The 16,636-nt window shown below is 46.2% G+C and overlaps 1 protein-coding gene across 16 annotated transcripts in view; it reads left to right on the top strand.

Annotated features, from left to right (window-relative positions):
* LYPD6B (LY6/PLAUR domain containing 6B) overlaps positions 1-16,636 on the top strand; it is a 131,595-nt gene that overhangs the window by 78,195 nt on the left and 36,764 nt on the right. For 2 of the 16 annotated variants that reach the window (XM_090045785.1, XM_090045795.1), the window contains one exon: positions 10,205-10,315. The exons of 13 other annotated variants lie outside the window; for them this stretch is intronic. The gene's annotated coding sequence lies outside the window, so the exon portion shown is untranslated. Of the gene's footprint in view, positions 1-7,792; positions 7,923-10,204; positions 10,316-16,636 lie in introns of those variants that run through there. One more of the 16 variants, XM_090045788.1, reaches the window with a different exon arrangement.

The following is a 16,636-nucleotide window of genomic DNA, read 5'->3' as shown; positions in this document are numbered from 1 at the left end:
GGGGCCGAGAGTCAGTAGGCGTATTGAGCCAGGTGATCCCTGAGAGAGGGGCCAAGTATTCCAGAGACCTGGTGGAGGGTCTGGGTCAGGGGTGGGAAAAATGCAGCCTGGGGGATGGATGTGGCCTGCCAGGCCATTCTATCTGGCCTGTGGGGCCCCTAAAAATTTTAGAAAATTAATTAATCTGCCCTGGGCTGCCTGTCATGCAGCCCTCAATGGCTTGCTGAAACTCAGTAAGTGGCCCTCTGCCCAAAATAATTGCCCGCCCTGGTCTGGGTGAACCCAGTAAGTGGAGCAGAGTATGGGGGCCTATTAAAGGGTCTGGATGAGCCCAGAGAAGGAAGGGGCTTCATAGGAAGACCTATGGAGGGCTCTGAACTCAGAGGGAGTGATCTGTGGAGGGACCCAAGAGGGTGAGCCCACAGAGACAAGAGGGCTGACAGCTAGAGGACTGACCCTAGGAATCTCAACAGGTCTGTGTGGGGCCAGGGCCCAGGAGGGGTCAAAGGGTGAAAGAGACTGCCAGAGCCAGTAGAGCCTGTAGTATGGCCAGCACCTAGGAGAGGCCAAAGGTCCTTGTATGGCCACAGCTGAGAGAAAGGGGTCAAGGGGCATGCAGGAGCCAAGGGGTCAAGGGGATGATGATGGCTGGTGCTAGGCCATCTGATAAGGAGGGATCAAGGAAAGGGATCCGAGAGTGAGCTGGGGGCCAGAGATGGAGAACTTGGATGGGAGATGGAGCCATAAATGAATAAGATCTGGTAGGCCTGAAAAGACCTGAAACTGCACCCTACTGGGGCTGGTTAGCATGGTGGTGCCTGTGGTGGGGCATCCTCCATGAAATGCCATGCATGGGCCACTCCAGAGAAAGATGAGGATGGGGCACTGGAAAGCCTCAGCTCCGACTGCCTTGTGGGTTACTTCATGGAGGGGGAAGGCTAGGGGAGCACACCCTGACAAAAAAATACTTGACAGGGAAGGCTGGGACCATGTGGGTCCAGGGGCCCAGTGTGGGGCTGGGGAGTAGAGCGCAAGGCCAGATGAGGCCAAGGGCCTGGATAGTGAGCCCCAGTGAGGAGCCTGAAGAGTAGAGTGCAGGACCAGATGGGTCCGAGGGGATTGGATAGCGAAGCCCAGCAAGGGGCTTGAGGGATATAGTGAGGCCCAGTGAGTATAGTGAGACCAGTAGGGTTCAGCAGCCCAGCAGGAGCCATAAGCAGAGCACAGGACCAGACAGCTCTGAGGGCCTGCAGAGTAGTCAGAAAAGTGAAGAATTAAGAGGGTCCAGGACGAGGGACCAAAAGGAGCTGGTGAGGGGCCAAGAGAGAGACTGAGGGGCCTGGTAGCCCAGGGAGTGGTTGTGTGAGACTGAGAGGTCTGAGGGGCTGGAGAAGAGACCAAGGGGTCTGGTAATCTGAGTGGGGCCAAGGGGGAGACTGAGGGGTCTGACAGCCCAGGAAGGGGCTGTACAAAGAGACTGAGAGGTCTGAAGACCTGGAGTGGGGCTGAGAGGCCAAGGGGTTGGAAGGCCTAATGGGGGGTTGTATCGGCAATTGGAAGGACGTCTGTAAGGATGCCATCTTTGAGGCATGGTGTAGGGGAAGTATGGAGCAATGCAACTGACCCATAAGGCCAGGACCACAATCTGCATGGTCATTATAATAAGAGCAGAGTATCCTCCTGCACTTCGTATAACAATCTTAAAAAACCCCAAAACTGGGGCAACCATTTGACACCATGTTTTTGCCAGTAGTTTTTATTTTCATTTGAGGAACCAATATATGCTCTGTCGTAAGGCACTATAGGCAAGGCCTGCCTTTAACTCTGTCAAAAAAAAATTTGATTACAAAGGAAAACTTTGTTGAGAACATTTTACTGAAGCTAATATGACTTCAGCGTCAAACAGGAATGAGTGAGAACTCAGAATATCATTTCAAAATGTGTATCTTGAAGGCTTGAGAATCACAGATATAAACTGTGACGTGAAGGTTTGCATGCAGGCAGCTCAGATAAGAGTAGCAGGTCTTGGAAACTATTTATTTTGTCTCTTCACCTTCCTTTCAACACATGTAGCTATATAAGTATGCCAGTGATTTCAGCCAACACTTCAATATAATTTGATAAAGGATGTCACAACAGAGTGTCACCCACACAGAATCCAAGGGTTAACAAATGTTATGAGTGATTCATTATTCATAGCTAATTAAAAAGTGTGAAAAGTGAGAATTTGCATAATTCTTGTTTATGCATTTCTAAATATCTCTTTAGGCCTTGACAGAAAAGTTATATATATACCAATTATGCTGTGCGATCCTACTTCAAAGTTGAAAGACTAAGGGGAAGTACATAAAGGCAGAAGTAACACACATGCACCAAAAAAATTCTAACTCAACTGATCTATGTCAGATTCCTGTGGGTCTCTTCTACCCCTGAGATGGCTGCACTTTGTGGTGGACCTGTAATTTCCACAGGTTTAGGGAAGGATACCAATGCTGTTGTCTGTGATGAATTTGTGCTATGATAAACAGAATACTCTCATTACAATCAACAAAGCAGACTGCATACTTTCAAGTAAACAACTTGTTGCACTGAACTATTATACAGATTATAGTGATATTAATTTAATTTCACTTCACTAAGGGCCCTGCTACATGTTCAAATTCAAGCTGGATAGAAACCAGCTGTGATTTTATTACATATTTGCATGCACTAATTTTATAGCTGGTTGGTTCTTTTTATAGCTGGACACTTTTATCATGTGATAATTTGTACATGTGGCTGGTCTAAATTTACTGTACAAGTAACCAGTTAATTGTGTGATAATTACTTTGTACATGTGGCTGTTCTAAGTTTTCTTGTGTGATTACCTTCTTCAGTGGTGTGAACACTGGGATCATAGAATCATAGAAGTGGGGTCGGAAGGGACCTTGTAGATCTTCAAGTCCGACCCCCCGCCCGGGCGGGAGAAACGACTGGACTCAAATGATCCCAGCTAGGTAGTCATCAAGCCTCCTCTTAAAGACCCCCAGGGTAGGAGCCAGCACCACTTCCCTTGGAAGTTGGTTCCAGCTCCTAGCTGCCCTAACTGTGAAGTAGTTCTTGCGGATGTCTAATCTAAACCTACTGCGGATGTCTAATCTAAACCTAGAAGCCCACAGGTTGAGGCCATAGCAGAGACAACAGGGCTGTGCCATGAACAGATTTCAGCAAATCTGTGAATTTTGCTGGATTTGTCACAAGAACATGAGAAAGAAAGTGAGATTGCATGATTCCCTGGTGAATTGTATAATATGCATCATGTGTAGCAGGGGCTTGAGATACCGCACAGCAAACCTGACAGAAACATTGTCAACAGAAACACATCTTGTCTTTTATTTTGAATGTAGCACTAAGATTATTGTGAGACGTGTAGTGTAAGGCTACTGCCAGACATTAGTTTAGTTGCATGATTAGAATCTGAGGTATTTTACCCCAGCTCCCAAAAACAGCACTCTTGTCATGGCAGACATGCATGGCAGGATGCACCATTTTGGGGGGGGGGGTTGGGACAAAAATCCTCAGATACCATCACACACACACTAGGACCTGTAAGAAGTAATATGGTCTGGCAGTCCTAGTTTATTGACCTCTGGCAGACTATACATAACCAACCGTGTCTGTGATGGCTTTATTCACAACACATGACTGCTGGAAGGGCTACCCACTTAAAGTAGAGTACTTTGCTTTTGAAAATGCTGAACAGAAATTTCAAGGGTTTAGTTATCATGACAAGTGTCATAGCTGCTAGGGAATGAATACGTTGTGCCAAAGATCTTGTACAATTAGAAAGTTCCCATTGGGTACAAACTGTTCAGGAAGGACAGGCAGGGGTAAAGAGGAGGTGGAGTCGCACTTTATGCAAGAGCCATGTAATTGCTCAGAGCGCCTGTATGGAACTGGAGATAGGCTTTTTCAGAGTTTCTGTGTTAAGGTTAGAGGGGAGAGCAGTAAGGGTGATGTGGCAGGGGTCTGCTATCGACCACCAGATCAGTAGGAAGTGGTGGGTAAGGCTTTTTTCAAACAGCTAGTGGAAGCTTCCTGATCACAGGCCCTGGTTCTCATGGGGGACTTCAATTACCCTGGCATCCACTGGGGAGGGCAATACAGCAGTGCACAGGCAATCCAGGAAGTTTCTGAAGATTACTGGGGACAACTTCCTGGTGCGAGTACTGGAGCAGCCAACTAGGGGCCATGCTCTTCTTGACCTGCTGCTCACAAACGGGGTAGAATTAGTGGGGAATGTAGAAGTGAATGGCAACCTGGGCAGCAGTGATCATGAGACGATAGAGTTCGGGATCCTGAGGAAAGGAAGGAAGGAGAGCAGCAGAGTAAGGACCCCTGGCTTCAGAAAGGCAGACTTTGACTCACTCGGGGAACTCATGGGCAGGATCCCCTGGGAAGCTAAACTAAGGGGGAGAGGAGTCCAGGAGAGTTGGCTGTACTTTAAAGAAGCCTTACTGAGAGTGCAGGAACAAACTATCCCGATGCACAGGAAAACTAGCAAGTATGGCAGAAAACCAGCTTGGCTTAGCAGGGAACTCTTCAGTAAACACAATCACAAAAAGGCAGCTTAGAAGAAATGGAAACTTGAAGAAATAACTAGGGATGAATATGAGAGCATTGCTTGGCCATGCAGGGGTGAAGTCAGGAAGGCCAAAGTGCAATCGGAGTTGCAGCTAGCAAGGGATGTGAAGGGTAACAAGAAGAGCTTCCAAGTATCTTGGTAGCAAGAGGAGGATCAGGGAAAGTGTGGGTCCCTTATTGAATGGTGGAAGCAACCTTCTGACAGAGGATGCAGAAAGGGCTGTAGTGCTTAATGCCTTTAACCTCTGTCTTCACAGGCAAGGGCAGCTTCCAGACTATTGCACTGGGCAGCACACTTTGGGGAAGAGATGAGCAGCCAACAGTGGTGAAAGAACTGGTTAGGGTCTACTTAGAAAAGCTGGATGTGTACAAGTCCATGGGACTGGATGGGATGCACCTGAGGGGGGGTGAGGGAGTTGGCTGATGTGATTGCAGAGCCATTGGCCATCATCTTTGAAAACTCATAGCAATCCTGGATGATTGAAAAAGGGCAAACATAGTGCCCATATTTAAGAAAGGGAAGAAGGAGGATTCAGGGTATTACAGACCAGTCAGCCTCAACTCAGTCCCTGGAAAAATCATGGAGCAGATCCTCAAGGAATCCATTTCTAAGCACTTGAAGAAGAAAAGGGTGATTAGGAATAGACAGCGTGGATTCACCAAGGGCAAGTCATACCTGACCAACCTGTGATGAGGTGACTGGCTCAGTAGATGCGGGGAGACTGGTGGATGTGATATACCTTGATTTTTAGCAAGGCTTTTGATATGGTCTCCCAAAACATTCTCACAGGCAAGCTAAGGAAGCGTGGGCTGAATGAATGGACCGTATGGTGGATAGAAAACAGGCTGGAGCATCAGAGAGTAGCAAGCAATGGTTCAATGTCTAGTCAGCAGCCGTTAACAAATGGAGTCCCCCAGCGGTCAGTCCTGGGTCTGGTTTTGTTCAACACCTTCATCAATGACCTAGAAGATGGTATAGAGTGCATCCTTTGCAAGTTTGCAGATGACACCAAGCTGGAGAGAGGAGTAGATATGCTGGAGGGTAGGGCTAGGATTCTGAGATCTAGACAAATTGGAGGATTGGGCCAAAAGGAATCTCATGAGTATCAGCAAGGAAAAGTCCTGCAGTTAGGACAGAACAGTTCCATGCACCAGTACAGGCTGAAGGCTGACTGGCTGGGCAGCAGCTCTGCAGAAAAGGACCTGGGGGTTACAGTGGACGATAAGCTGAATATGAGCCAGCAATGTGCCCTTGTTGCCAAAAGGCTAACAGCCTACTGGGCTGCATTGGTAGATGTGTTGCCAATAGGTTCAGGGAAGAGCTTCTTCCCCTTTATTCAGCACTGGTGAGGCCACATCTGGAGTACTGTGTTTAGTTTTGGGCCCGCCACTACAAAAAGGATGTGGACAAACTGGAGAGAGTCCAGCGGAGGGCGATAAAAATGGTGGGGGGTTGGGGGATATGGCTTATAAGGAAAGACTGGGGGAAACTGGGCTTATTTAGTTTCGAGAAGTGGAGACTGAAAGGCGCTTAATAGCAGTCTTCACCTACCCGAAGCGGGGTTTGAAAGAGGATGGAGCTAGGCTATTCTCAGGGTTGGCAGATGACAGAACAAGGAGCAATGGTCTCAAGTTTCAGTAAGGAAAGTGTTGGTTATATATGGAAGAATGTTTGCACTAGGAGGGTATTAAAACACTGGAACTGGTTACCCAGAGGGGTGGTGGAAGCTCCATTCTTGGGGGTTTTCAACAGCTGGCTAGACAAAGCTTTGGCTGGGATGATCTAGTTGGGGCTGGTTCTGCTTTGTCCCTGTTGGACTAGATGACCTCCTGAGGTTCCTTCCAACCCTAATTTGTTATGGTTCTATGATTATGTCAGTGAAAGAAAGATCCGTCTCTTTTCTGTACCAAACAGAATCTGGCACAAATATTTTTTTTCTGATCTTGTGGGGATTTTTTAACTTAAGTTTTAACTATGTATCTTGTAATTGTGTCTCTCAACTCTTTTAAAACCTGTATATTAATAGGCATTCAGTCACAAATATTTTTGCAAGATCTAAAAATTACATTCAGAATTAAAGAGGAAAAGCACTAAACTAAGTTTTATTCCCAACATACTCTATTTTTTACTTGGTTGTATGTAAACTGAGACAGGACATGTAAAACAGGGGAAATGCCTCTATCCATCACATTCTGTTTCAGGGTCTCTCTCTCTCTCTCTCTCTCTCTCTCTCTCTCGCTCTCTCTCTCAGGCTCCCTCTGCATGTTACAGGTATCATGCAATTAATTGGCTGGCTACTTACTCAATTACCTTAAGACAAGCTATACACACAAAGTAGCTGTCACATCATAAAACCAGTTATAAAGTTAGATCTTGAAAATGTGTACTAATTTTACAGCTGGTTGCTATTGAGCTTAAACGTGTACATGAAGCAGGGTCTCCCCTGTGGCTAGAAGTCCCATCAGCTGACGGGGCTCCCAGCTGCAAGGGTGCACCAAGCTCAGCAATAATGAACAATGGGATCTAATGCATGATCCCGCAATCACACCTCCTTTCATCCACATGTGGCATTACAGGAAGCAAAATTGTGTGAATCATACATTAGAGCCCATCGTTTCCATATCTGCATGGGTAGAGGGGACCTGTCTTTCTCTCTCACACAATTAAGATTATTGAATGTTCTCGTAGTGGTTTAAAGATGAAAACTGTTACAAAAATGCAAGATTTGGATAGATAGATTATAGTGGTGCAGTAGTCCATATGCTGGTGCATACAAGGAACAAACAGATGTGCAAATCCTTGTACCAGTGTAAATGCATCAAACCAATACAGAATTACCTGGGAAAAGTCAGGGGTAAAACCTGTGATGAAATAATTTTACTCCCTGGTTTCCTGCAAGTCTTTCTTTTTGTATGCGCTACATAATTTTTGTGAACAATAAAGAGAATCTGTATAGTCTGTTTAGGGATTAAGATCCTCTTTTATGTGGGACTGTAATGGAAGAATCAAGTTAAAAGTGGCATGGTGCAAAAGGGAGAGCTCTTACATTCAGATATACCAGTGTATTGCTTACTAGTGGATTTTTTGCCTATATGTTCCATTTTTTTCTCTCACTAATTGATGGTATATCTCCCAAGGTCATGCAAAGAATTAATGTGGAGCATTGGGTATCATTATGAAAAGCACATGGAAACTTTGATTGTGAATAGTTTGAACCTGAACTTCCACACACAAAAGAAATAGGATTTCGTCTTTCCCCTTTTGAATTACCTTCTGTTTAGAGTGGAATAGCGGTAAGGTAAGTTTTCATCTGCATTCGCTGGGAGATGTAGCTTGTTGAAATGGCATCTGATAGTTTTTAAACTCCATTTTATATGCTGATTGTGCAAGAAAAGAAATAGAGGAGCAATTAGAACAAAATATTTATTCACTCTTTATTTTTATCCTGAATTGTGTGTACCCATTTTGAAAGGCATCCCATACAACTCTCAAGTTGAATGGATTATGTAAGGAGTTGTTTCTGAACTCACAAGTAAACTTTGCATCTGGTTGGTGAAGATATGAGCTTTTTTGTATGCATGTCTGTTGCTGTGTGTGGGTAGGGACAAACATTACACACAAACCCATCTAAGTGATCAGAAACTGGCTTAAATCTGTAACAAAACAGATGTTCAGTGCACATAAACCGGTTTGAAAAATGGCTGAGATAAACCTGGTTGAATGTAGTATCAGACTTGACTGATTTGGGTCAAACTGGTTTATGCAATGTCTGTCCCAGACCCCTTGCTGGTTTAAGTTAAACCAGACACCCCCAGCATGGTCTCTGGGCTGGATGGGGATCTCTGCTCCACAGCAGAGCTGGCCCCAGTCCCCTGCTCCCTGGCTTCAGCTCCGACAGAGACTGTGGGCTCCTTCCCCCTCCCCCTCACCACTTCTTGCTAAGCAGGGATTCCCCCCTCCCTTGTGCCTTGCAGAGAGGTATCTGTGTATTAGTTAGCAGACCGCATGCTGGCTCTCATCTGTATTGTGACCAAAGGCAGAATCAACAGGTAGCTGGTAATGTCTCTCTGTTGTTTTCTTAATGGGGTGATGAACACTCTTATCAATTCCTTGCTGGGCTAATCAGAGCATCCTGTTGGGGCCTGACGATGCCCCCACCCCCAAGCTCAGCACTGTGAAGCAAAGGGAGGACTGCTTTGTTGCCCCCTCAGCTTCTAGCCTGAGCCACTGCAGCCATGTGGCTGCATTTCTGGAATGAAAAGGAAATGGCTATCCACCTCCAAATAAGTTCAAGCGTTGCAGGTTAATCTAAGATTGAATCAATGCAGGCTCAGGTTTTTTGAAAGTCTGTTCCTAGCCCGTGTGTCTGAAAAATGCAGCTATGCTATGTGAGAGAGGGAGGCTCTGAGTTAAGTTAAAGGGGAGGCTGTAGGTTGATTGCTCCCTGCCTTGACATTGTAATGAGTCATTGATTGCCTCATGCAAGTAATTCATGAGTCTTTGCTTTTGCATTAGCTTTTTCGTCATTGGTGGGATTTGAGAAGCAGGAACCAGTCTGAAGTTTTAAAATCAGCACAACTTTTATTTAGCTGGTTCAAAATCACCAAGTCATGCAGGATCTAATTGTTTATTTACCATCAGAAGAAGATCTGTTTGTTGAGCTGATTTTTCTCTTTACCTACTTTTCATTTGTAGGTTGGGGTAAGGTATGCAAGACATGAGCAAGAGGGAAATCTGCCAACTCTTTAATCCTGTGCATCATAGCTAAATCTCACCACCCCAAGGTGTCATTACTTCACAATCTCTCATTTTCTGATGTGAAATAAGTCAGATGCTTTATCTCTTTGTGGGGAGATAGTATTCACTTTCTACCTGTGTCTAAAATTCAGTGAAAATTGCCTCTAAACAAGTTTCTCTTGCTATGCCAGGCATTTGACTCTCAGAAACATGAGTCTGTCTCTGCTTTGCCAGGAATATCAAATATTACATTTAATTTATGCACAGGGAGGAGCCAGCAGGACTTTGGAAGTGCTAAAAATTGGAGCTTAAAATAAATATCTTTATTGTGCTAGGAAAACATCAGGCAGTGCTGGGTAGTAATGAATGAAATAAGAGGCTGTTCTGACATTCACTCATATGAAACAAAAGAACACAACCTTATATAACATAAAGCTTGAGAGATTTAACAGTTCATTCCCCCTCTTCTGTTTAACATAATGATAACAAGTGGTAAAAAACTGGGAAACAAGCGGCAGCTGCTATAGCAGGCTTTGTCCCCTCAAAATGAGTGAACTGTACTCTTTTGATTTGAGGACTGAAAGTTACTACTCCTTTCACCAATGCATGCTTGTGTTTCCTACAACTGATTGATTTGCCTGCTGCCTCCCTCCTCTTCTCCATGGTGGCTGGGTTTCATGTGACACTTGCCTGAGCACAACCCTTTATGACGCACCTTCTGGGAAAGGACACTTTTATCTGTCTCCTTTTGACCAAGATCTCTGATTTGGGGCTTAAACTACAGATGTTCTTTACCCCTCAGTATCTCTTCTTAAGAAGTTTCAATGTTTGTTTTCTCTCTAGAGAGTGAATTAGCCAATGAGTGCTTTGAAGGTAGATGCATAGAATACGTGTCCTTTTCTCCTCGGAAGTCAAGGTGATGGAGTGCTGAAGTTCATGCCATTGTTCTTGTCTGTAAGTGTTAAGAAGTGTACCTGGTCTCTTGCCAATTTTCAATGAAACCTAGCCTAGAAAGCACATGTGGCCAGTATGGCAAAGTACTGACATTCAAAAAGCCCAAGCCTGAATTGATTCAGTCTTTGCAGGCTAGTCTAAACTGCATAGGTTGCACAGGTTTGCAATTGAATAGACATTCACTTTTGATTCCGGAAATGTAGCTACATGCCTGCTCTTGTGTCCCAACAAACTGCTCCCAGCTTCTGTCTCAGGGAGCCAGCAAGCACCAGGTGATGCAGTATGTCTATAGTGCATTGTCAGCAGATGGGTAACTCTTGAACAACCCCCTACAAGATGGGAGAGGGGATTAGGGAGTACTAATGTGGGGCTGCCTGGGCTGGCTCTGGCCACTCTCCTGCTGTGCAAGCAGTCAGCAGGGCAGAAAGCCAGGCAGACCCTGCCTGGGGTCCCCATGTTATTGGGAAGAGGGGAGATGGGGGATTTAATCCCTCTTCCTCCTCCCTTAGCCTGAGGCAGCTGCCTGGATGGGCTCTGGCCAAGCCCCCTGTTGCATGAGTGTGGAGCAGGGGAAAAGCCAGGCAGGCCCAGGCTAGAGTCCTGTGTGGGTGGACGAGGGGAGACAGGGGGGTTTAATTTCCCTTCCTCCCTACCTCAAAGCCTAAAGGAATAGGGGGCTGGCCCACACCCCCTACTCCTTCAACACCAGCAGGGCAAAAACTAGCAGGGGCTGCTCTGCCCCTGCCAGGCAGACCAGGCTGTGCCAGCTGGGTTTCCTGCCCCCAACAATTTGTGAGCAAACTGTTACTGCCCAGGCTAGAGAGCAGAGGGGTGTGGCCAACTCTGCTCTGCTTGAGCAGACAGTACAGCCCAACCCAGGGCTGAGAAGCACACTGGGATGCTGGGGGACTGTGACTTAACTTGAACCAGGAAGGGGTCTGGGACAGAAGTTCCATGAACTGGTTTGACCTGAATCAGTTATGTCTGATACTACATTCAACCAGTTTATCTTAAACCAGTTTCAGCCATATTAAAACTGGTTTATGTGCACTGCACTTATGTCCTGTTACAGGTTTAAACATGGGTGACTGGTGCCTCCTAATTCTGTTGGGGCATCAGCGGCCGATCGCCAACTAGGGGTGGGGTTGGGGGGCAAAAGTGGATGTTTGCCCCAATGCTTCTCTCAGGGAGGAGCATGGCCAATCTCAGGGGGTGCACATGTACCCACATGCACCCCCTACATGTAGCCAATGGGTTTTAACCAGTTTCTGATCACCTAAACCAGTTTATGTGTAACTTCTGTCCCTAACCCTAGAGGTCACATCCTTGGAACTGTTGAAACAATATCTCCATTTTGCTAAAAAATAAAGAATCATGTGATAGAATGATTAAGGAGACAATCCTCCAAGCCCAAAGGGAAGTAATCCCAACACGGATCAAAGCGGGTAGGAGGGTGCAAAAGCCCCTCCATGGCTCACCAAAAGCATCCGGGAATGTCTCCTAGCCAAAAGGGAGGTGCACACCCAATGGAAGGGAGGGGCCATCACCAGGGAGGACTATACTGCGGTTGCTTGGAGTTGCAGGGGGGCAGTCAGGAAGGCCAAGGCAGAGATGGAACTGGGACTAGCTTCCTGGATCAAGGACAACAGGAAGTCCTTTTTTAAATACACAGGGGGCAAAAAGAAGGTTCCAGGTAACGTAGGGCCCCTGCAAGATACACTAGGATATTTGGTCGTCACACCAGATGACAAAGCTAACCTATTTAACGACTTCTTTGCCTCCATTTTCCTGAGCAGGGACCGGAACAGCCACCCTCCCCCCCCGGGTCCCCCTTAGACCTCAGGGGAAGCACACCTAGGCCAAGGGTCAGTGAGGAACTACTTAGGGAACTTCTGGAGGGACTGGATATATTCAAATCAGCTGGTCCGGATGATCTCCACCCCAGAGTAATGAGGGAATTAGCTGAGGTCATTGCAGGACCCCTGGCACAGATTTACGAGAACTTGTGGTGCTCTGGTGTGGTGCTAGAGGACTGGAAGAGGGCCAGTGTGGTCCCCATCTTCAAAAAGGGTAGGAAGGAGGACCTGGGAAACTATAGGCCAGTTAGTCTTACCTCAATCCTGGGTAAGCTTTTTAGAGAGAATTATTCTGGCACATGTCCATGAGGGGCCAGCAGGGGAGATTATGCTTAGGGGCAACCAACAGGGGTTCATTAGAGGCAGGTCCTGTCAGACCAACCTGGTGGCCTTCTACGACCAGGTCACCAAATCCTTAGATGCAGGGGTAGCAGTGGACATAGTCTTCCTGGACTTTCGGAAGGCCTTTGACACTGTTTCTCACCCTGTTTTCATTAAAAAACTGGGGGACTGTCATGGCAACCCATTTGACTGTGTAGGTGTCAACAACTGGCTGGAGGGCTGCACCCAGAGGGTGGTAGTGGCTGGGTCATTTTTGACCTGGAGGGATGTGGGCAATGGGGTTCCGCAGGGCTCAGTCCTCAGGCCCGCACTGTTCAACATCTTCATCAGTGACTTGGACAAGGGGGTAAATAGCACCCTGTTCAAATTTGCTGATGACACTAAGATGTGGGGGGATGTGGGCATGCTAGAAGGAAGGAATAGGCTACAATTGGACCTAGACAGGTTACAGGGGTGGGCGGAGGAGAATAGGATGGGATTCAACACTGACAAGTGCAAGGTGATGCACCTGGGGAGGAAAAACCAGCAGCATACCTACAGGTTGGGGAACTCCCTTCTCGTCAGTGCAGAGGCAGAAAAGGATCTTGGAGTCATCATTGATGCCAAGATGAACATGGGCCGGCAGTGTGGGGAGGCAGTCAGGAAGGCCAACCATACCTTGTCATGCATCCACAGATGCATCTCAGGCAGGTCCAAGGAGGTGATCCTCCCCCTCTATGTGAACTGGTCAGGCCGCAGCTGAAGTACTGTGTCCAGTTCTGGGCGCCGCACTTCAAGAGGGATGTGGACAACATGGAGAGGGTCCAGAGGAGGGCCACTTGCATGATCAGGGGGCAGCGGGGCAGGCCCTATGAGGAAAGTCTACGGGACCTGAACCTGTTCAGCCTCCACAAGAGAAGGCTGAGGGGGGATCTAGTGGCCTGTTACAAACTAGTCAGAGGAGACCAGCAGGCATTGGTAAAGTCCCTGTTCCCCCGAGCACTACCAGGAGTGACTAGAAATAATGGTCACAAGCTGGCAGAGGGTATTTAGGCTACATATCAGGAGGCGCTACTTCACCAAGAGAAGTGGTGCTGGCTTCTACCCTGGTGGTATTTAAGAGGAAGCTAGATGAACATTTTGCTGGGGTCATTTGACCCCAGTACTCTTTCCTGCCATGGCAGGGGGTCGGACCTGATGATCTGCTCAGGTCCCTTCCAACCCTACTAACTATGAAACTAGAAGTTGAATAAAATTGAGATGCACCTTTCTTCCTCTCCCCCTAGCTCTCATGAAGTGTAGGGTCCCTGGACTTTTAAGTTCAGTTACCAGTTAGTATTTTGCACATTTGAATACTACATATTTTCCTTTCACTCTTGAAGATATCACATAAGTTAGAGGAAAGCTCCTAGAATCTGACAGTGATACATCCCACAAAGGATTTTTTTTCAACATGCACAAAAGAATTGCAATATGTATTATCAAGCATACAGAATAATGATGTATTCAGTTGTTTGTAATGGCTGGTGCTTTTACTTAAATGTTTGAAAAGCATTCTTTTTTCCTTGAATGGAGTCCTTGTGGTGAAATGTGGTGAAAATATGTTGTTGTGCACTATGAAGGAGAGGTTTGAAATCCTGGATCTTTATGTATTACATATATTTCTTACTAATTTAGCAAAAAGTACTGTCTAGAACAGTGTTGCTGGCAATACATAGTCCAAGTGTATGTCATGTGTCTTCATATTGTTATTTGCCCTGTTCTTTTCCTTCCAAAGGAGGATGCAATTTCCATTGCTTTTAAAGCATTGTTAAATTGACATGATACCCTTTTGCAGTTTAAAGTTCAGAATCTTACAGCCACAAATTAAAATGCAGCTCTAGGGTGAGGTGCATCTTCAGAAGAGTATGGCATAGACAGCAGACATTTTTCAGCATCATAATTCCCAACCACATCATGTCCATATAAAGTGGTCATTTTTAAAACGTAGTCAGCCATGGATTTTAAAAACCTGATATGTCTTTCTACTAAAGTAATTAAGGATTCATTGCGGGCAGGTCTTGCTTTACCAACCTCATCTCCTTCTATGACCAGGTAACCCACCACCTGGACACAAGAGAGCAGGTTGACATTGTATACTTACACTTCCAAAAGGCCTTTGATCTAGTGTCCCACAATGTCCTCATGAGAAAATGAGAGGATTGTGGGCTTAACTCCAAGATAGTCAGGTGGGTGTGTTGCCCTGTGGGGTCACACAGTTACAATAGGGTATGCCCGGGGAGGGGGACACAAGATGGAGACTTGACATTACAAGATGGAAACTTGACATTACTTTACAGGCACAGGCCTAAACAATACAGTATTAATATGAAACAATAAAAATCAATGCAAAATGGTAGGGATAGAATATAATACTATATAAAACAGTAAAAATCAAAACAAACATAACACAACACTATTTACAATATAAAAAGGGGCTTATTACAATAATAGCATATAAGAACTTAGCTTACCTGGTATTACTTGTAATCACTTAAGGGGTAGAGAGTGAAGAGAGAAAGTCAGAAATGGTTAGGGGAAGGGGAGAGAAAGTATTTTTTTAATTAAAAAAAAAAGAGAAAAACTGGGGGTTTTGCTACATATTAGAAACTGAGTGCAGAATAGGACCCAGAGAGTCATAGTGTCATCCTGGCAAGAAGTGGGCAGCAGCATCCTCCAGGGATTGGTGCTTGGTTCACTGCTTTTCAACATCTTTATTAAGGATTTGGATGTGGGGGTGAAGAGCTAGCTCACTGGCTAAGTTTGTGGATGACACCAAGTTATGGGGGTGTGTGGTCACACATGATACAGGCAGACCTAAACAGACTAGCAAGTTGGTTAGATGGGAACCTGATGACGTTCATTGTCGAGAAATGTAAAGTGCTCCACCTGGGGATGAGCAGCCCCCAACACACCTACAGGCTTGGCGGCACCAAACTGACTAGCACCACGAATGAAAGGGACTTGGGGGTATATAATAGACCACAGTATGAATATGAGCTGGCAGTGTGATGCTGTAGCCAGTAGGGCAAATAATACTCTCTACTCAGCACTGGTGAGACCACAGCTGGAGTACTGCATCCAGTTCTGGGTACCACACTTTAACAAGGACATGGACAAGCTTGAGAGAATCCAAAAAAGAGCCACCTCTATGATCAGTCTCAAAAGGCAAGCCATACGAGGAAAAGCTGAGAGATCTGGGACTCTAGAGCCTGAAGATAAGGTAGCTGACAGGGGACCTGGTAGCAACTTACTGCTACACTAGGGGAGTACATCAAGGACTTGGTGGACACCCAAGGGAAAAACCATGAGTAATGGCCACAAAATCCTGGAAGAGTGATTCAGGATCAACATTAGGAAAAACTTCTTCACAGACAGGATGTCCAGACTGTGGAATAAACTCCCTCCAGAGGTGGTGCAATCACCTACCCTGGAAATCTTCAAGAGGAGACTAGACAGTAGAGCTGTACGAAGCTGTGGTCCCTGATTTGATTTGGCAGAGATTTGGCTCGATTCAGTGGCCGAATCACCGAATCCTAATTGAATCGGGAGACCCTTTAATCTCTCCAAATTGAATTGGAACCCTCCGAATTGACTCGGCAATTCAGATACAGACATAGCTTTAAATGTTTTTTCTACATGCTTCAGGGTAGCAGGCAGCTCATGAATGCTGTGATGGTGGGGCCGATGGAGCACCCACAGGAACATGGGTGCGGGGGGTGTCCCCAGCACGCTCAGCAGCAGATCCGGAAGTGGACCAGGTCTGGAAGTGGACCCCGGCTCGGTGACTGGTGCCTCCTGGGTCCAGGAGGACACCCGTGGCTGATTGCTGAGCCGGGAGAGGTACAGGGAGGGGATGCGCACTTGGCATGGAAGTGGACTGGAAGTAGTTTCAGTCCACTACCAGGTTTGTCGCTGAGTATGCGAGGGACCTTCCTGTGCTTCTGTGGGATGCTATATCCGCCCCAGCATCACACCGTTCATGAGCCATGCCTGGTACCTCCAGGTATGTAGAAAAAACATGAAAAGCTGTGTCTATGGCCAAATTGCTGATTGTCTGAATCAGCATTGAATCTTCAGATTCAGATTCGGCTGAATTGAATTG

The sequence above is a fragment of the Crocodylus siamensis genome, chromosome 4 (genome assembly GCF_052110815.1).
Source record: "Crocodylus siamensis isolate JL-2025a chromosome 4, ASM5211081v1, whole genome shotgun sequence".
NCBI lineage: Eukaryota > Metazoa > Chordata > Crocodylia > Crocodylidae > Crocodylus > Crocodylus siamensis.
Note: the sequence above shows the minus strand (reverse complement) of the source record. Positions and strands in the feature narration are given on the sequence as shown.